Genomic DNA, 16,919 nt, shown 5'->3' with positions numbered 1-16,919 from the left:
TCTTTTCGAGCCAGGTGACCTGAGCAGCAAACTGATTGCATAGTGAGTAACACTGGAACAGCAGGTCTGCTAACAGGGCTCAGTTGTGGGGGATGATCCCAAAGCTGGGGATTAAAAAAAAACCCAATGAAAAACAATAACAACAAAACCAACCACAAAACCCCAACAAACCCACAGAAGCCCCCCCAAACAAACAAAAGCCAAAACCTGCTTGGTAATATCTGTTGTGACATGGTTCTGTAGCCCTGCTTTTGCAGTTGCTAATGATGTTGTAGTGTAGGGTGCTAGAGATAGCCACAAGGTTAGATAAGGGCCTAGAAGGGCTTCAGCAGAGCATTAGCTCCTTAAAATGCCAATTTATGTTTTTCTTACTTGCATTTGTTTTATTTGTAAGAGGCATACATAAACTCTGGCTCAGTTTTAGTGCTTTAGGAGGTAGTCTGCCTTGCTAGCCAGTCTTTGTTGCTCTTCCTATTGTGAAGTTCATTATGGTATGATCACTTGACCTGATTATTGTTTTTTTTTCTTGATTTTTATTGGCAAAACATATTAACACGTCGTCTGCTGCTTTATAATAAGCATGTGTTCTGTACAGCTTGTCCAGCAAGTTCTCAAATACAGAGGGCAATGTGAAATGTCTAAGCTTGATTTCTTTAATTATCCTCAATATGTTGTCCCTTGGACATTGGTTTTAACTGCCCTTTGTGGATTTAACTTTAAATTTGTTACCACAAAATGACACTGTTGGTTTATTATTACTGAACGAAAGAATAGGAACTAAAATGAAAGGTGTCTTGTCTCAAAGCCAGACACAAAGGAAGACACCCCTTGCTATAAAACTGTGAGAACACCCCAACCCTGCTCAGAGCTTCACCAGAGTGTTTCAGAACACCTGGAAAACAAACCTGTGCTGTCAGCCCAAAGGCAGGATGCATTACCAACCCTGAGGAGTCTTGTGGGAAAATTGGACTTCACCTTGAGAAACAGCCATGACATGCACTGTTCCCTTGGTGTATCGTGCCATGGTGTTTCTAGCCATCCCATGAGGTTCCAGAGAACAACTTTTGTGCATTTGTTCTTTCTGGCATATGGCAGACCAGGGCTCTTTCATCTGAGTTATCAAACAAGAAACTCTCATCAAAATGCTGGTATTACATTTCTGTCTCTTAGTTTCTATGATTTCTGTCTGTTCCTGGATGTTTGCAGTCTATTTACCGTTTATTAAAAAAGAGTAGCTCTCTTTTTCCTTTTATAATAAAGGGATGCTTTTGTCTGAGCTAGCAAACGTTTTAAAAGGGGTGTAATAAACATAATCCTTTTGTAATGTTCTCTGTTGTGTCACAAACACATTTTAAACATCAAAGTTCATTATTAGCATAGATTGTTCTTCAAAAGCCTTTCTGAAATGCATTGCAAATCGTTCCTTTTCAACTAATCTATGCATATGCAAATCCTATTGAAACTGTTTCCTTCTCTGGGATTAGCACTTGTGTATTCTGAGTTTAAAAGCCTGCATGAGTGTGTGGGGGTGGTGCTCATAGTAAGATCGAGTAAGTGTTGGCATTACCCATCTGAATTCCTATGCCAGAAAGCATCCAGCACTGCTACCAAGTTTAAAATACATAAGGTTTTATTTCCTCATTTTCTATAAAGTAGAGAATCCTTAAAGGAATGGCATGTAATCTTACTTTGAAATGGAAGTTTGATGTGATGAGGGTGCTTGCAGTGCTAAGTCCCTGATGTTGCAGAAGGAACTTGTGACCATTAAAGGTGGAACTGTTGCCTCTCTTCACTTAGATAATAATGCATTTGCACCAATCTTGTAATGGGATTTTTATCCATGCTAAATGCACAGTGAATTTTATCTGTAAGCTGTTAGTTGTATTTCAGTTTTTAGAGATGGGATTTGCCTATGTTTTGACCACTCTTAACAGTGTTGCTTAACAGATAGCTTTTACACCACCTTTTTGACATCTGGTGGATTGTGAGGCCCACCGTGGTGGAGGATGTTCAGATGCACGTTAAGGGTTATAAACCTTAGCTGAATGCAATAATGGTCCAGGATAGCTGCTAGCATCTGGGCATCCTAAATCCTTTGCTAAGGATAAAAATACCCCTTGAATGTACAAAAGATTGTTGTTCCTTTCACAATGCCTGGATTCTTGGAGTAGTGCAGTCTTTAATGTGTATTTTGTAAATCAAGCCTCACTTATATCCAGCTTCTTTGTTTTCTCTCCTTAGTTATCTGAGCTGTGTATGTGTGCATGTCCAAAGCTGCTTGGCCAGACTCTGTCCATTGTATGATCTAGTTAGTAGTTTGTGAAAGTGGAAAATACAGTGTAGTATTCTATTGTACAACTCAGAGATAACTCTGTAGAACTGCTTTTTGAATAGCCTCTCTTTACATATTTCGATATTTCAGTAATTTTGTCTTTCCAGAGGTAACTATTTCCCTCAGATCCATGTTGTAGTAGTCCATGCTCCATTTTGTCTGAGGAAGTAAGCTGGAAAGTTAGTTGACAGATGGACAAAACCATGTGGACTGCCTCTGTGTTATGAAAATGATCCTGACTGTTAAGTGTGACTGCTGGGCACAGAAGCTCAACTAATACTAGTAGGGGATTACAGAAATCAGGACTCTGGCAAATTGGCAGGGTGGGGTGGGGTGAGAAGTGGTTTCTTGGTCACTAGGCTGACAATCAGCACATCAGACTCCACTGCAGTATCTGCTGATAGTTGGCAACTAGTTGGTAACTAGTTGAACTAACTAAGCCCTGTGCTTGAACCTTCAGTTTGCTGTTGCCCTTGAAAATTCCCTGTGACTTCCAAAACTTTGAATGAACTTTTTAAGAAATCTTGCCCAGGCAGAAAGAGAAGGCAGGTTTTTTGAGTGGCTTTCAGTCATCCATGCCAAGTGCTGAGTAGTGAATGCTGCATTCACTCAGGAACCTCTGCAAAGAAATGGGAAATCTTTACCAGCCTCTCAGCACCAGTGCCAGTACTTGTGTATTTTGCAGTTATTACTTGGCTGCTGTCACTGCTTAACCAAAAGTCTTTGCATTGTCCAAATTATTTATGGTCTTCTTACTGAGATTAATTTCTTTTGTCTTACATGTATGTACATGAGTGAAGCCTTAATTTCTAGTGGAGCTTCTTCCAAGGAAGGCAGTCATCTTTGTCCTTAGGCTGCTGGGGTGAGATCTGGCAATGTCTGGTGAGAGGAGGATGCTGCTGTGGCCATGGATGCACAGCATGGAGCCGGCAGCACCTGCTGCCATAGTTCTCCTATGTGGACAGGAGCTGGCTTGCCATCTGAGGAAGCCAGTGTGGTCCCTTTGCAATGGAATTAAAATCCACAATTAATGTAACTGGGCACAAGGCAAATGTGGTAGAAAAATAGCAAATTTGTTTTCAGCTGCTGGTGTGACACTTTCTATCAATTTGTAAATTGTTTGTGCTTGGTTTGTGAAACATATCTTGTATCTTGGATTTTTAAAGCAGTATCTGGAGTTTGTGCTCAGTCAAGGGATCTTCTGCTTTCCATGACACAAAGCAGAGCAGGTCAGCCTGGCTTTGTGGGGTTGTCAAATGTAGATACAGCAGCACATTGCATGGAGCATGAGTCATGGTTAACCACCTGGGGGAGTTTTAATTCAGAAGAAGAATAATTATAAAGCTGATATAAGACTAAAAAGCTGATTGGTTTGTTAATAAATGGATGAATACTTACTCTTTTTAGTTTCAGTATAATAAACCCCAAGATTTCTAAGCACATAACGTGTTAAGTCCCTTCTGAAGTGTCTCACCACTTGCATTGGCTTTAAAAAGGCTGAAAATGGTATTCAGACTCACAAAACCAATTTAAAATTCAGAGCTTGAAGAAAAACAAACCTTTGCCTGTCTGCACTTAATGAAGGAACACTATTGGCAGACGCTGAAGAAATATTTTTTCCATAGAAAATTGGATTTTCTGCATAAAACTTGTTAATGTTAATAAAGACAGGTTATTGCTGGTTTCAAGTCATATATGCAAACTCCAAGAGATGTAGTGTGCTAGTAGTGCTTCTGTTGGTGATACTTTTGTAGGAAAAAAAAAAAAAGGTGAGGAATAAATCAGCTTCAGTTTAGCATATCTACAAGTGACTTGCTGCCATCATTTATGCCTCTTCTGATGGCTGATGGAGTTGCTTGTGTCTTAGGCATCGTAATTTACAGTCTTGCAGAAAGGTATGTTTAGATTTAAGCTGTGCAATAGTGTAACTAATGAGAAATATAGAGAATTTATAGCACTTGGTGATTGACTGGATAAGTGCTTAGACATTAATTGAAATCTAAGGACTCCCAGCTGTCTTTCAGTTAAAAGAAAAATATCTTTTTGGAGAAGTAAAAATCCTGCTTTCTAGTATTTTGGAAGTACTTCTCAGGTTTATGGAAAACACAGTTGGAAAGGTGTGAGACTGGCAGGTTTGGGGTTTTCTGTGTTTCCCATTGCTTGAGTAAGCAGTGTGTTTTTTCCCTAATGACCTACTGATTAATTTGTGCCTACAGCAGTACCACTTAGCTCCTTATCATACAGTCTCAGTGCAGCTTCATCTGTCCTCTCATAGGGTTTTGCATTTTGGCCCCAGTTTGGTGTAGAAACTTGGCTGTAGTCAGCAATTCTGCTTCTCTTCCTTGTTCCTGTTTAGCAGAGAGGCACTCAGGCCTAACTGTTGTGTGACAAATTATCTGGATAAATACTTACATTAATCTCCCCATTAATAATGCCATTGAACAGGTCATCTCTAAAGAGATCATGCAGCTTTCTTTTGTGCTGTCACTCTGTAAATGTACCATTCTTGCTAGAGCTTAGTCGTGTGAAAATGTCTAAATTTTCCCATTAAGTGCTTAAAAAGTCATAAAACTAAAGTCATTAGCCTTCACTCGTCAGATCTGTGTCAAGAGAAATATTCTTCAGTGCAATAAATCTGATCAAGTGTTCGACATTTATATCATTTGAATTCATTCTCTGGAAATGGACCTTTGAAGGTAAATTGCATTAAGTAGGGCAGTTTAAATTTTTAATACAATCTTATTGTAACTGTTAGCAAATGATTAAAGTGCAAGGGGGGGGGCTTACATATTTTGGGAGATTTATGTTAAATGCTATATGATGCTTCTACTCCAGTGGGTAACTGCTTTTATGACAGCTAAATGTGGATAAAACCCACAAAACCCATGAAGAATTCAGCTTCTAGTGCTAAGAGCAGATGGCTTTGTACCTGCTATGGGATTTGTGGAGATCATTTTTTGGAATGGGGGTTTGTTTTACCTGGGAGTGCAGCAGCAGTCTGGGTAACAAAAAGCTTAAATGTTTTCTGTAGTAGGAGTTCATGTGCCAGAGAGGTGGACTTGGATGGCTTGGTGGATAATATGCTTCTCAGCTCAGGTGTTTTGTTTAATGTTATTTACATCCTCCATGGTTTGATTTGAAGAAGTTTTTTCTTTAAAGTACAAGTGTCTTAGGCTTCAGAAGAAGTGATGTAGTTGTGCCTTTTTAATTTTACTGTAGTGTTACTGTTGACTTTGCTTTGCATAATGTCTCTGTTTTTACATCCCGACTCAGCTTTATACATGAGATTGTCACATTCAGGTGCAGCTGCATTCACTGTTGTAACAGTGAAGTTTGAGTGTCTTCCAAGTACCTGAAATTATTTTGAAAAATTCCTTTAGGGAGGGTTAATACCTTTGTGGTGTATATCTAGTGCTCAAACCATCAAGCTGCTGATATTTGAAGCAGACCATCAGGAGACTGTAAATATTTTGTATGAGGCACAATACCCAATTTCTTTCTTCTGAGGAGAATATTCCCATCTTGAGGAATAATGTCCATATCTATTGTGAGGGAAGTAATAGTTGCTTAAATGATATAATGAACATAATGGTGTTGATCCCAGAAGTCAGGTTAAAATAGGCAGAGCTGTAACAGGTTTTGCTGGTCCTCTAGACCTCTGACATGCCCAGATAGTTCTAATCAAAGTATGGGTGACTCCTTTACATGTCAATCATCTGCTGTGTAGTATTTGGCCTGCCACATGTCTGTGTCTATCAGGTGTGTCAGGGGGACAGGGAAGCTCATAAGTAGCTCACTGTTAATTTTAATCCATCACTACAGAACTAAAATGTGTCTGCAGTTACATGGTTTTCTTAATCAAGCTGCAGTTTGAAGCAATATCATGCTTGGATAAAGGAGTGACAGGGAAAGTGGAATGGTTGGGAAACGGGATAAGAATAACTGTTTAGGATAGGAGACAATGCTGAGTTTGATTCTCCATATATGTTACTTCTCTCCCTATGTGAAGTTTGGTATTTGAAACACTGAAACAAAAGAGAAACCAACTTCTAAACAGCAGAGCCACCTCTGTGGATGAATTCAAATAGATACTGGTTGAAAATTAATTTTGAAGTGTTAGGAAATTGTCACAGAATACTGATGCAAAGTCTAGGGTATTCATTGCTTAAATATTTAATACCTGGATGTAACAAACCATGTGTAAGGCTGGATGTTTAAATGCTAGTCAAAATTAGGTAGTCTTCCACAAGAGCAATTAACCGTTAGCAGCAGAGCACTGGCAAGGTGGCCTGTGTAGCTTGTGCTCAAAGTGCCCTTAAACCATATTCTGTTTTTAATCCTATCTTCCAGCCACATTGTACTTGTCTTGCAGCTTCAGAGATTAGCATCTGTCTGCCTTCTGCAAATTCGGGCTGCAAAAGGGGTCTGTGTCAAAAACTTGTGGACCACCTTGTGATGGAGTGAAACTATAGATTGGATCACCCATGCTTTGCAGTGGTCACCATGCTTTTCATGCTCCATGAAGGGAGTGCTAAACCCTGCCCTTACTGTGTGCAAACTTCAGTGTTTGAAGACAGGTAGTTTCTATAGACAGCTTCCATTTTTCACTGTGCTGCACTGGGCACGTGGCCCTTGTTTTAGGACCAGTTTGTCTGTGTTGTGAGTACGTGTAGTTCTGAGATATAAACATGCAGTTGCATCTCTGCATTCAGGGATGTTGGGTCATTAGGAAACAATGTTAAGTCATTTGGCAATTAAAATAAAAAAAGACCAAAAAAAAAAAAAAAAACAACAAAAGAGAAGTCTTGATTATAATAAGGAAAGGCCTGGTGTTGTTAACAATGTATGCATTTCCTTCATAGTTGCATTGATACAACTGTTCAAGTGAGAGACAAGGTGAGTTGAATGTGATCTAGTTAATGTAAGTTTCTTTCTTTCTCCAAGGCTGTGTATGTCTGAGTCACACTAATGTAACCAGAAGGTTTCCCTCGTTTCAGTTCTTTGTCTGTTTGCTATTATGGAGCTTATGGGACATGCCTAAATCTTCAGAAAGCAGAAATCACAGAATCACCCAGGTTGGAAAAGACCTCAGAGATTATCAGGTCCAACCTATTACCCAATACCTAATACCTCACGACAACTAAACCATGGTTCCAGTTGCCACATCCAATCTTTTTTGAACACCTCCAGGGACGGTGACTCTACAACCTTCCTGGGCAGCCGATTCCACTGCCCAATTACTCCTTCTGTGAAGAACTTTCTCCTCACCTCGAGCCTACAAAAGGAGTGGTTTGATAGCATGCCCCACAAAGTAGCCTTTCTGTGAATCTCTACTTCAAAATGTAAATGTGAAATCACTTGCCAGGTGTTAAAATTCTTCACTGTAGTATTGGTATCTGTTAGTTAATTCTATGTTTTGACGTGATTAATAAATAATGGTGTATTTTGACAATTCTGAGTTAGATGACATTACAATGACACTATGCTTACCATTCTTAAATGATGGGTAAAACCTCAGTTATTTATTAGCATTTTACAAAACACATTGATTTGACATTGTACTTTAATCTGCTGTTTTCCATTTGTTGGTTTGTTTATTTCTTGTTTCAACATTTTTTTAACCTTTCTATTTATAGTTCTATCTTTGTGTGGGGAAATAACAGGATATATGCCTTGATTAATAGAGCTTCACGATTTACTGGTTAGATAAAACCAAATGCAAATATCTTTACCTGTGTATTTGACACAGTGTTTGCTTTATAAATCCTCAAGCCATATGCTTCACCTTGCAATGCAGTTGGAGCAGTGAAGAAAACACACATTGATTGCTTAAATTTCTTTAGATGCCAAGTGCTTCCCAGACTGTGTTGTGGATTTATTGGCATATTTGCTTCCCTATTCTTGGGAGACAGTGATTTGCATCCAAGTTGGGAATAAGTGATATACAGTGTTAATCATAGTTACCTGTGGAGAAAAAAAAAATAGGAATTGATTAGAGATACTTAATGCCAAATATTTTTTATAACTGTATTTTCATATCTGGTCAAACAAGAATGGTTATTATTTCTGAGAGACAGAGTATTTCAGTGAAAGCATCATTAGAAACCAATGGTACCAGTATGGTGTGAATTGAATTAATTTTAAGGAGAATGGTATTAAAATCTTTTAGAAGTGTTAACACTGAACTAGCCCATTGTAGCCAAACTTGATTATTAGCTGTGATGATTGTGAAACTGTGGTGATCAGTATAAAATTCAGGTGTTTGTACATCCATTTCCTATTAACTTATATTATGAAATAGGCAAATAGTTCTCTGGTTTGTATGACTACCCAGTGCTTCCAAGAAAAGTGTGTTTTAGTCAAGTACTAAAAATGGTGGTATCACATATGTATGTTATCAGGTTGTTTTAAGGAGTAAAGATTTGTTAACCAAACACATTGTCCTCTAAAACCTAATAATGCTTTTGGTGCCTTGGTTTTTTGGTTGTTTTTGTTTTTTGGTTTTTGGGTTGTTTGGTTTTTTTTTGTGAGGGTGTTGGTTTTTTGTTTGTTTTTGGTTTTTTCTTTTTGGGGTTTTTTTTTTTTGCTTGGTTGGCTGTTTGTTTTGGTTTTTTTTTTTTGGTCAGATTCTCTTCTAGCTGTGCAGGGTCAGAGTTAAATACCTGCACACTTCATTTTCTCACCCATGCTGGTCATGCTGTAACCTGAAATAGATGTTATCCAGGCAAGGATCCACCACAGTCTGTCTGAGCATGAAGTTCACTGCAGAATAACTCATCTCTATGCATGTGGCTTTACAGCACACTGTTTCTGTAGGAAAAAAATAACCTAAGAAATTTCTGGCTATATGTTGTGCTTCAGCTCTGCTCATACCAGCTGATTGTTGGACTGCAACTTAAACTGGATCACTGAAAAGACCTGGGTCAAAAGGTTCCTAAGCCAATTTTCCTGCAAGAAGTGGCATCTCGTGCAGCTGTGTACTATGTGGGGTAGTGGTTCTGTGCATTCACTTGCCTTGGCTTTAGATAAAAATATCATGTTAAACTGACTGCTGATATTGTTACATGGACAGCTTAATCATTGCTGGAAAAAAAATGAAACAGCAAAGAGTTCTGAGAGGGGTTTTTTAATACTGAGGTTAGAGGTTCTTTTGCAGAGACGTTCCCCTCAGTGGAATGGGGAGGTTTGTATTTGGTATGGCAACTGCGGTCGCACTGATGCGCTGCTGCGTTTTGAAACCTGTATCTTCTTTTGCCCTCAACAGTAAGTTGGCCAACAATAAGTTGGCCTACAAATCCAACACAGAGTTCCCCTAAACACATTTGTGATTTCTTTTAAAATCTGTAGTTGTTGAAAATACTGAATTTTCATGGGCAGCATACTAAGGACACATGCAAATGCATACTGACTTTTTTTTCCCCTCCCTCAAGAAATTGTTATGTCCAAGCCCAAATACTTCACAGGAGTCCAGCGCTTATTTGTGTGTTACAGCTGGCATATGGTATGCCAAATTCTTCTTTTTGAAAGGAATAAAAAAGTCTAGAAGTTGTTAGGCCTAAAATATGGATTGAATTTAAAATAATAGGCATAATGGCCTTAATAGTGGATACTTACGTTAATGTTTCCCATTCGAAAGCACTTGTGGTTACTGCTTGCTCTTGCAGTTATTACTGCTTTGCCTGTATATGTAGTTGTGGAATAAATTTATTTTTATTGAACACTTACTGTAAACATGGAATATTAAGCTAAAATGCAGCTGCTGTAAAAATGTAAGCTGCTATGCATCTTCACTTCCCACAGCGTGTCTTCCTTAGGCAGAGCTCTTCACATGAAGCAAGTAAATGGCCATCAGCAGTGCTTATGGGCAGAAGGAAATTATTTTTGTTCATCTGTTGAGCCACAATGTTGTTGATGTATCAGTTATACTTAGTTATGCTTCCAGTTTCCCGCTCCCTGGTAGGTTCTGTTGAGTTTAGTGGGATTGTTTAGGAACCAGGATTTTTGCAGGAATTAGTTAAAATGTATCTAATGGTATTTGTGTTGTTGGTATCATTGTTTGAAGATGCTGGCTGGGATACTTTCCCCCACTGCATCAGTTTCTCTGTTCTGGTAACTACAACTGATGCTGTGGAATACTTTTTAAAAGGAAAGATTAGTACGTGGATGTGTTACATTACCATCAAGAATGAGGCAGCAACAAAAGAAGTTTGAGATGTCAAACATGTAAAAGAGGGTGTTCTCTCCTAAACATTGTTCAGACCAGCTTGTAGAGAGCCTTTAGCTGCTGTGAGTGCAGACACTCATGCTGGGATGTGCTTGAAGAACCGCAGCCTCAGGGTGGGTGATGCATTTTCTTACAAACCCAGATGTGCAGCTGAGGAGGGGAGTGAGTGATGAGGAGGTTGGCTTCAAAAGGGACACTGGCAGTGCAGGATTGGGCTGGGTGATGGAGCTCCTGGTTGTCCTCACACATAGTGTCTGAAAATGGATGGTGACAAATTATGTGATGTTTCTGAAGCTGTTTCTCTTCCTTGCATTTGTGAGCACAAAGAAATATTTTGACCTTGTGCTTGTATACAACTTGCTTTTCACAATTTTCATCATTTCAGAAGAGAATCAAATTTCTTACATAAGCCTCATGATGAAACATCCATTTCCTGATGCTTAGAAATATCACTGTGCCCTTTGACTTTACACTGGGAGTGTGCCCTTGTCAAAGATGCAGTATGGTCCATACATTGTTTTGCCTTCCTTATAAATCATTGTCTGATCAAACAGCTTGTTTAGCACCAGTTGCAGTATGGTTAGTATTCCATGCTTTCTGTAGGCAGAGATGTCTTGATGGCTTGTAAAAGCATCAATTTAGTAACTGTCAGGAATGTTACTCCAACCCATGAGTTTGCAAATAGAATTAAAACTTGTCATGGAATTTCAAAAACCCAACATTAATTTGAAGAGGTCTGGCTCCAGCGCTGTGTTAGTAAGAGCATTTGGGTTTGGTTCCAAATGAATTCTTCATCTTTTTCAGTTTGCTAATGGGTGATATGAGTTAAATGGAGACTTCCTGCAAAGGTGAAATTTTTGTTGTCATTGGAATTGATCTGTGACTTTGGGGGAGTGCTGTTTTAAGAGAAAAGGTAATCTTTGTGGAAACTCATAGGTTTGGGGGATTTCTGGTTTTGTTTTTTCCTTTCAGCAGTTAAAGAACATTTGTCCTTTCTGCTGTGTTTCAGTCAGCCATGAGCATGCCAGCTTCAGCTGAAAGCTATTTTCTATCTGTCAATAAGTGGAAGAGAATTTACTGCACAATTCTTGCATTCCCATCTTTTGCACAAAGTGGCAGGTTTTAACTAAACCCGATATTTACACGCACTGGGACACACCATGGAGATAAACGGCCTCATACATGTTTTTATGAGGCACCAATTTTGATTTAAATTAGTGGTAATTGAGACACAACTGTTTGCATCTCCTAAATAAGCAGTACTTTTTTGTGCTAGTGGTAACTGAGGAAAGAAATACCATCAGATGTTACAGGTATTGTATGCCTGGAGTCTTCCCTTGGATTATCTCAAGTGTTTGTTGGTAAAAAAACAGTATAAAGGGTGCTGTGGTCAGTCTGTTCGCTGCCTGTGGGGAAAGAGAGTAGCAATCAGATTGTTGATACCTCTGGATGTTTTCCAGGACTTGTCCTAAAACCAGGGAGAGAACAGATCTCAGGCCAGATGAGGTTTCCTTATGCGCATCTATTGTGCGAAGCAGAGGTACCTTTGTGTTTTCAGTGTGAAGAGGTGTGGAGCTAGATGAGGCAGCCTTACCTTGTATCTTGAACTTCTTGTAAGGAGTATTCCCCCTCCCTCCCCCCCCAGGTCCCTGCCTTTCTTGTCCTTATACTTGAATGAAGCTGTGCTAATGAGATTTTAGAGACCCGGCTGCCCCCGCCAGAGCAGCCTCACACTGCACAAGAAGTTGACATGTGAACAGCCCTTTGAACCAAGGAAAGACAACTCTGTCAGAGCAGTTACTCTGGCAACAGTGTTTCTAATGGTGATTAGCTCCCAAAGGGAGCACAAAGAGGAATGGGTTCATTATGGAGGTGCAGCTCTGGGTTTCGGGGAGAGGAGATGACCTGCTATTCCTCCTGTCAGTGAATTTAGTCCTCTCGTAGTCAGCCTTATGCCATCGAGAGTAGAATTGGAGAACTTCGGCAAAAATTAGTGCACAGGTAACTTTTTTCCATGTACAAATGGAAATGGTGATGGCTTACAGGCAGATCTGCCGAGCTGCCAGGCAGAAAGCTTGCTTTAGAGCTCAGAGAGTGCTAGAGCACTGAGCTGTCTCCTGCCCAGTGGTACGGTCCTTCCAATAAACAATCTGGGAACGGGGGCAGCTTGCGAATGAGTGGTTTGCCTAACAAAAAGTAGCATTTGAGATGAAAGTGGCAGGGGGTGGGGAGGTTAATTTTGTTCTGGCAAGCTAGGTCAGGCATGGAAAAAGAGGCATTCAAGTCAAGAGCTTTCTCTCCAAACTTGGACATTTTATTCACCAGGCAGACCAGAAATTTCACATGCTTACAATTAACAAAACCTTAAAGCTTCTAGTCTTTCTGGCTTGTGAAATTAAGTTCAAATGTGTAAGAAGTAAACATCGGCCTTCCCAAAGGACCAAATATTTGTTAAGTGTCAATTCTCCTGATTTATAATTCTAAATATCCTTGCCGCATCCCTGTTTATTTGCGGAAGAGTTCTTGGTGTGGCAAATAAATTTTGTGTAGCTTTTTGTACTACAGGTAGATGTCTTACAATAAAAACTGCTCTGAAATTGATAGCTTAATTGAGTATATAAAAGTAGAGAGAATGCCATTGATTTTGTAGAATAGCTGAATGCTTGTCACTATCTTGATTATTTTTTTTTGTATTTGCCACCTAGGTTAAGTCAGCATTCATCTGTTTTAGAAACCTATCTTAGCAAGTATATTTGCATTAAATCCAGAAGCACTGAATCATCTTTGGGATCAGGTGAAACCTGGAAGCTATGGGGAAAAAATATTTCTGCTTTCTTGCATTCTTTATAGAATGTTTGTTTTGATTGTATAGCATCCTCTGGACTGACGTGTCCATTACTGGCGTTTCAGTATTAATCTTGAAGATTTTGACTATGAGTAATCTTAAATTGGTTGATGAAGTGCACTAGTTGGCTTTTATTAAGAGCAAGAAGATGTTTATGTATGGCCACAGCTCCCATCAGGCATTCCTATTTATTGCTGTATGGTTTTCAGTAGAGATCCCACCTAGCCACCCAGCTGCCTGAACTGTTGTGGTGGTGGTACTGTCTCTTGGGGGGGGAAAAATAATCATACTTTTAGGTATTTTTTGATATGCTTTGAGTAAGTTACTTGTAAATGTAACTTGAGTGTAGCTGTAGTTGTGGAAACAAATGTAACTACTTGAATGTAGTTGTAGTTGTGGAAACAGAATGTGTTAGATCAAGGATTCTTTTTCTTGCCACCACGAATGTCTGATCACTTAGAATCCTAACAAAGGTGTAACAACAGAAGGAGTTTTGGGCTGAACAAGCAATATAGAGTGGCTGTTCTCTGGATCTGATGTTAGTTCTTATAATTATGGTGTATTTCTGGCTTCCTACACAACCATTTAACTGTAGGGTTTTTTTCCTCCCTAACTACTGTGTCTGAAGATGTCAGCAGCAGGAGTTAGCAGATCTATAGGGGTTTTCAGTGCCAGCCATTTTAAGTTTTGTGTATTTCAGGGCTTTCTTCTCTGGAATAGAAGATGTAGAAAATGCGAATTTGCAGCAGCACTGCTGAGGAGAGATGTCCTTGAACCCCTTTTACTGACTTCTGATGGGCAAGATTTAGGTTTCATCTCTTCTCTCAAGGTAGCTTTAGAAAGAGCACAGTAGGTCTTTTGACAGTCCAGCGATTGCCCCACAGATGATCAGTCACATCTTTCATATGTCACAAACTTTGAAGGGTCAGGGTACTCCTTTAGGTACTTCTGAAGCTCATATCACCATCATATCCAAGGGCAAGTAGCCCTGAGCACTTGAATATTGAATGCAATCTAATTATGGAGTGACGGCTACATGACTGCAATGAAAGAAGCAAAAGCTGTTTGGTGTCTCAAAGGAGAGCAGGTTACCTAATGAAGGCAAGGGGGAGGGAGGTAGGAGGAATTATGGCTCTGGCAGGGGATATTAGACTTTCTGCTGAAATGGAGGGGGAATTGAGAAGGTTTGGCAGCTCAGAAGGGGATTTCCATTGAGGGGGGGCACATCATTCTTCTAACAGAGGGAAGAGCTAAGAAATTTGAAGCTAAGAATGGTCTGTTGTGGAATTTGTAGCACCATTTTAAGCCAGTAACTTTAGATCTTCTGCTGCAATTCCACCATTTCTACACTGTGCAGGATGTGCTGCTCCATGTAAAGTTTAGTTTCCAGCTGATTTGTAGATTGCTCTTTACGTTTCTAGAATAACTTTATGCTTTTTTTGCTTTTTAAAACTTACTTATTTTTTAGTCTCTGCTTTTGTAGTACTTAGCTGGCATTCAGATTATGTGTTTAAGTAGATGAGTTCAGACTGTCTCGGGTTGTTTTCCCTTGTGCCTTTCCAGACCAATAATTTGGTAAGACTGCATTATGTATGTTAGTGTGATGCTACAGACACACCTATAGTCACATTGGGGCCAAGAGGTAAATATTTTCCTTGACTAATTGCCTCTCCTATGTGAGAGTGGAAGGTTTTGCTGAGAAAGTAGTTTTCGTTCATGTGTGGTTTTAATTCAGTTTTGGTCTTAATTTAGATTTTTACCACATATAATGAAGACAAATCCATGTGCATGTGTTAAAATCTGACCTTCAGTTTGCTCTCTGCATTCACTAATGTGTTTTAAAATATTTTAATATATGGCTTTGCAGGCTCCAGATCAATAAACCAATGGGTCTGAAATGACGGAGTGCTGCGATATTCCTCTGTAATTTAAACATGATTAGCTGATGAAGGTTATGATCAATATGCCAGGCGAAGATAAATTAATTGATATCATCCGTTCAGGATGATAAGAGGCCTATTGGAGGTGGGATGTAACTAATGAAGCTGCTTCTTCATATATATGAGCCATTTTTTATACAACGTATTCTCACTAAATCATGGTTATGCCATCATTCATTTACATGAAAAACATAAGCCACAGACCAGTTTGTTATTAAAATTGCATTTGAGAAGAAATTGTATGCTTGCACTGCCAGGCAATACCTCTGCCTGTCTTACAATGTATTGAGGAAAAACAACCCTGGAATTTGCATAAATATCTTCTTATGTTTTCTGAACAAGGTGTCTTCAGTGCTGTTAAAAGTACCACAACTTTTGGTGTGACTTTTTAAATGCATTCATAGAATTCATAGAGTGGCTTGAGTTGGAAGGGACTTTAAAAGTACATCGAGTTCCAACCACCCTGCCATGGACAGGGACACCTCCCACTAGATCAGGTTGCCCAAAGCTTCATATAGCCTGGTCTCAAACACTTCCAGGAATGAGGTGTCCACAAGTTCTTGGGCAACCTGTTACGGTGTCAGTAAACTGTTGCCGTTGTACCTCACTGACTGGTTTTGGTAGAGACTGTGCAAGTGACTATGGGCTTCTTTTGCACAAGTTTCATGAAGTGCTTTGTGCAAGGAAGCTAAATTTCATTAGTAGCATTTTTACTTAGCCACTACACTTGTCTCTCTTTCTGAAGACAGAAATTTGGATTACTTTTTAATTTGTGACCCAGAACATCAGCAAATGTAGATTTTATTTTAAAGTGTTTGTGATTTAAAAAGGGCTCTTTCTGAGAACCTTAGCTGAACTGAAATTCCAGTGTATCACAGAATGAAGTTCTGAAGTAGTCTGACTTTTTTAAATGGCAAAACTATAGAAGTATGGAAGTTGCTTGCATTTCAGATCAGTGCTGTTTCCATTTTTTGAGTGTGCTAAGCTGTGTATAGAGATGTTTATGACTCTGATCCTTGTATCTGTTTGATAAATGCTACTTTGCTTTACATGCTGAGGAAAAATTCTTAATAAATTGCAAAATAAAACTGACATTTTTCCAACTGTTGTAATGCTGCTAAGTAATGAAAGCCAAAATCAGAAGTCACGATACAGCTTCTTTCCATAATGAATCTGAGTGGAATGAAATGTTTAACACTACTAATCCAGGTATTCTGTCTCAGGAGCCCTTTGCAGTTTTATTATTCTGATTATTGTTTGTTTCAAATGCTTCAAATTTGTTTCCCAAACCAATTGTCCTGATGCAGAGACTGGTAACTGAGAAAAGCCCACCTTATTTCTTGGCATCAGGTAGGCCATGCTGGTAAACTAAGCCTGCTTGGACTGGGAGTGATGGCTTTCCTAATCAGCTGTCATTCCATGGTGTAGGACACCTTCCAGGATCATACCAGTAAAAATAGCACTGAGATATGCTTGAACCTGATTATTAGTCAAGTACTGCTCATACTTACCTTCTGTCTGCCAGGAGGACATCTGAAAGAATGGAATCAATGTACTACCGTGAGCTTTGTCAGTGTG

General features: G+C 39.3%; 1 protein-coding gene across 3 annotated transcripts in view; it reads left to right on the top strand.

Moving 5' to 3' along the window:
• AGAP1 (ArfGAP with GTPase domain, ankyrin repeat and PH domain 1) overlaps positions 1–16,919 on the top strand; it is a 375,696-nt gene that overhangs the window by 160,489 nt on the left and 198,288 nt on the right. The window lies entirely within an intron of this gene.

This window comes from Indicator indicator, chromosome 5 (assembly GCF_027791375.1).
Source record: "Indicator indicator isolate 239-I01 chromosome 5, UM_Iind_1.1, whole genome shotgun sequence".
Classification (NCBI taxonomy): domain Eukaryota; kingdom Metazoa; phylum Chordata; class Aves; order Piciformes; family Indicatoridae; genus Indicator; species Indicator indicator.
This window is presented reverse-complemented; position numbering and strand designations above follow the sequence as displayed.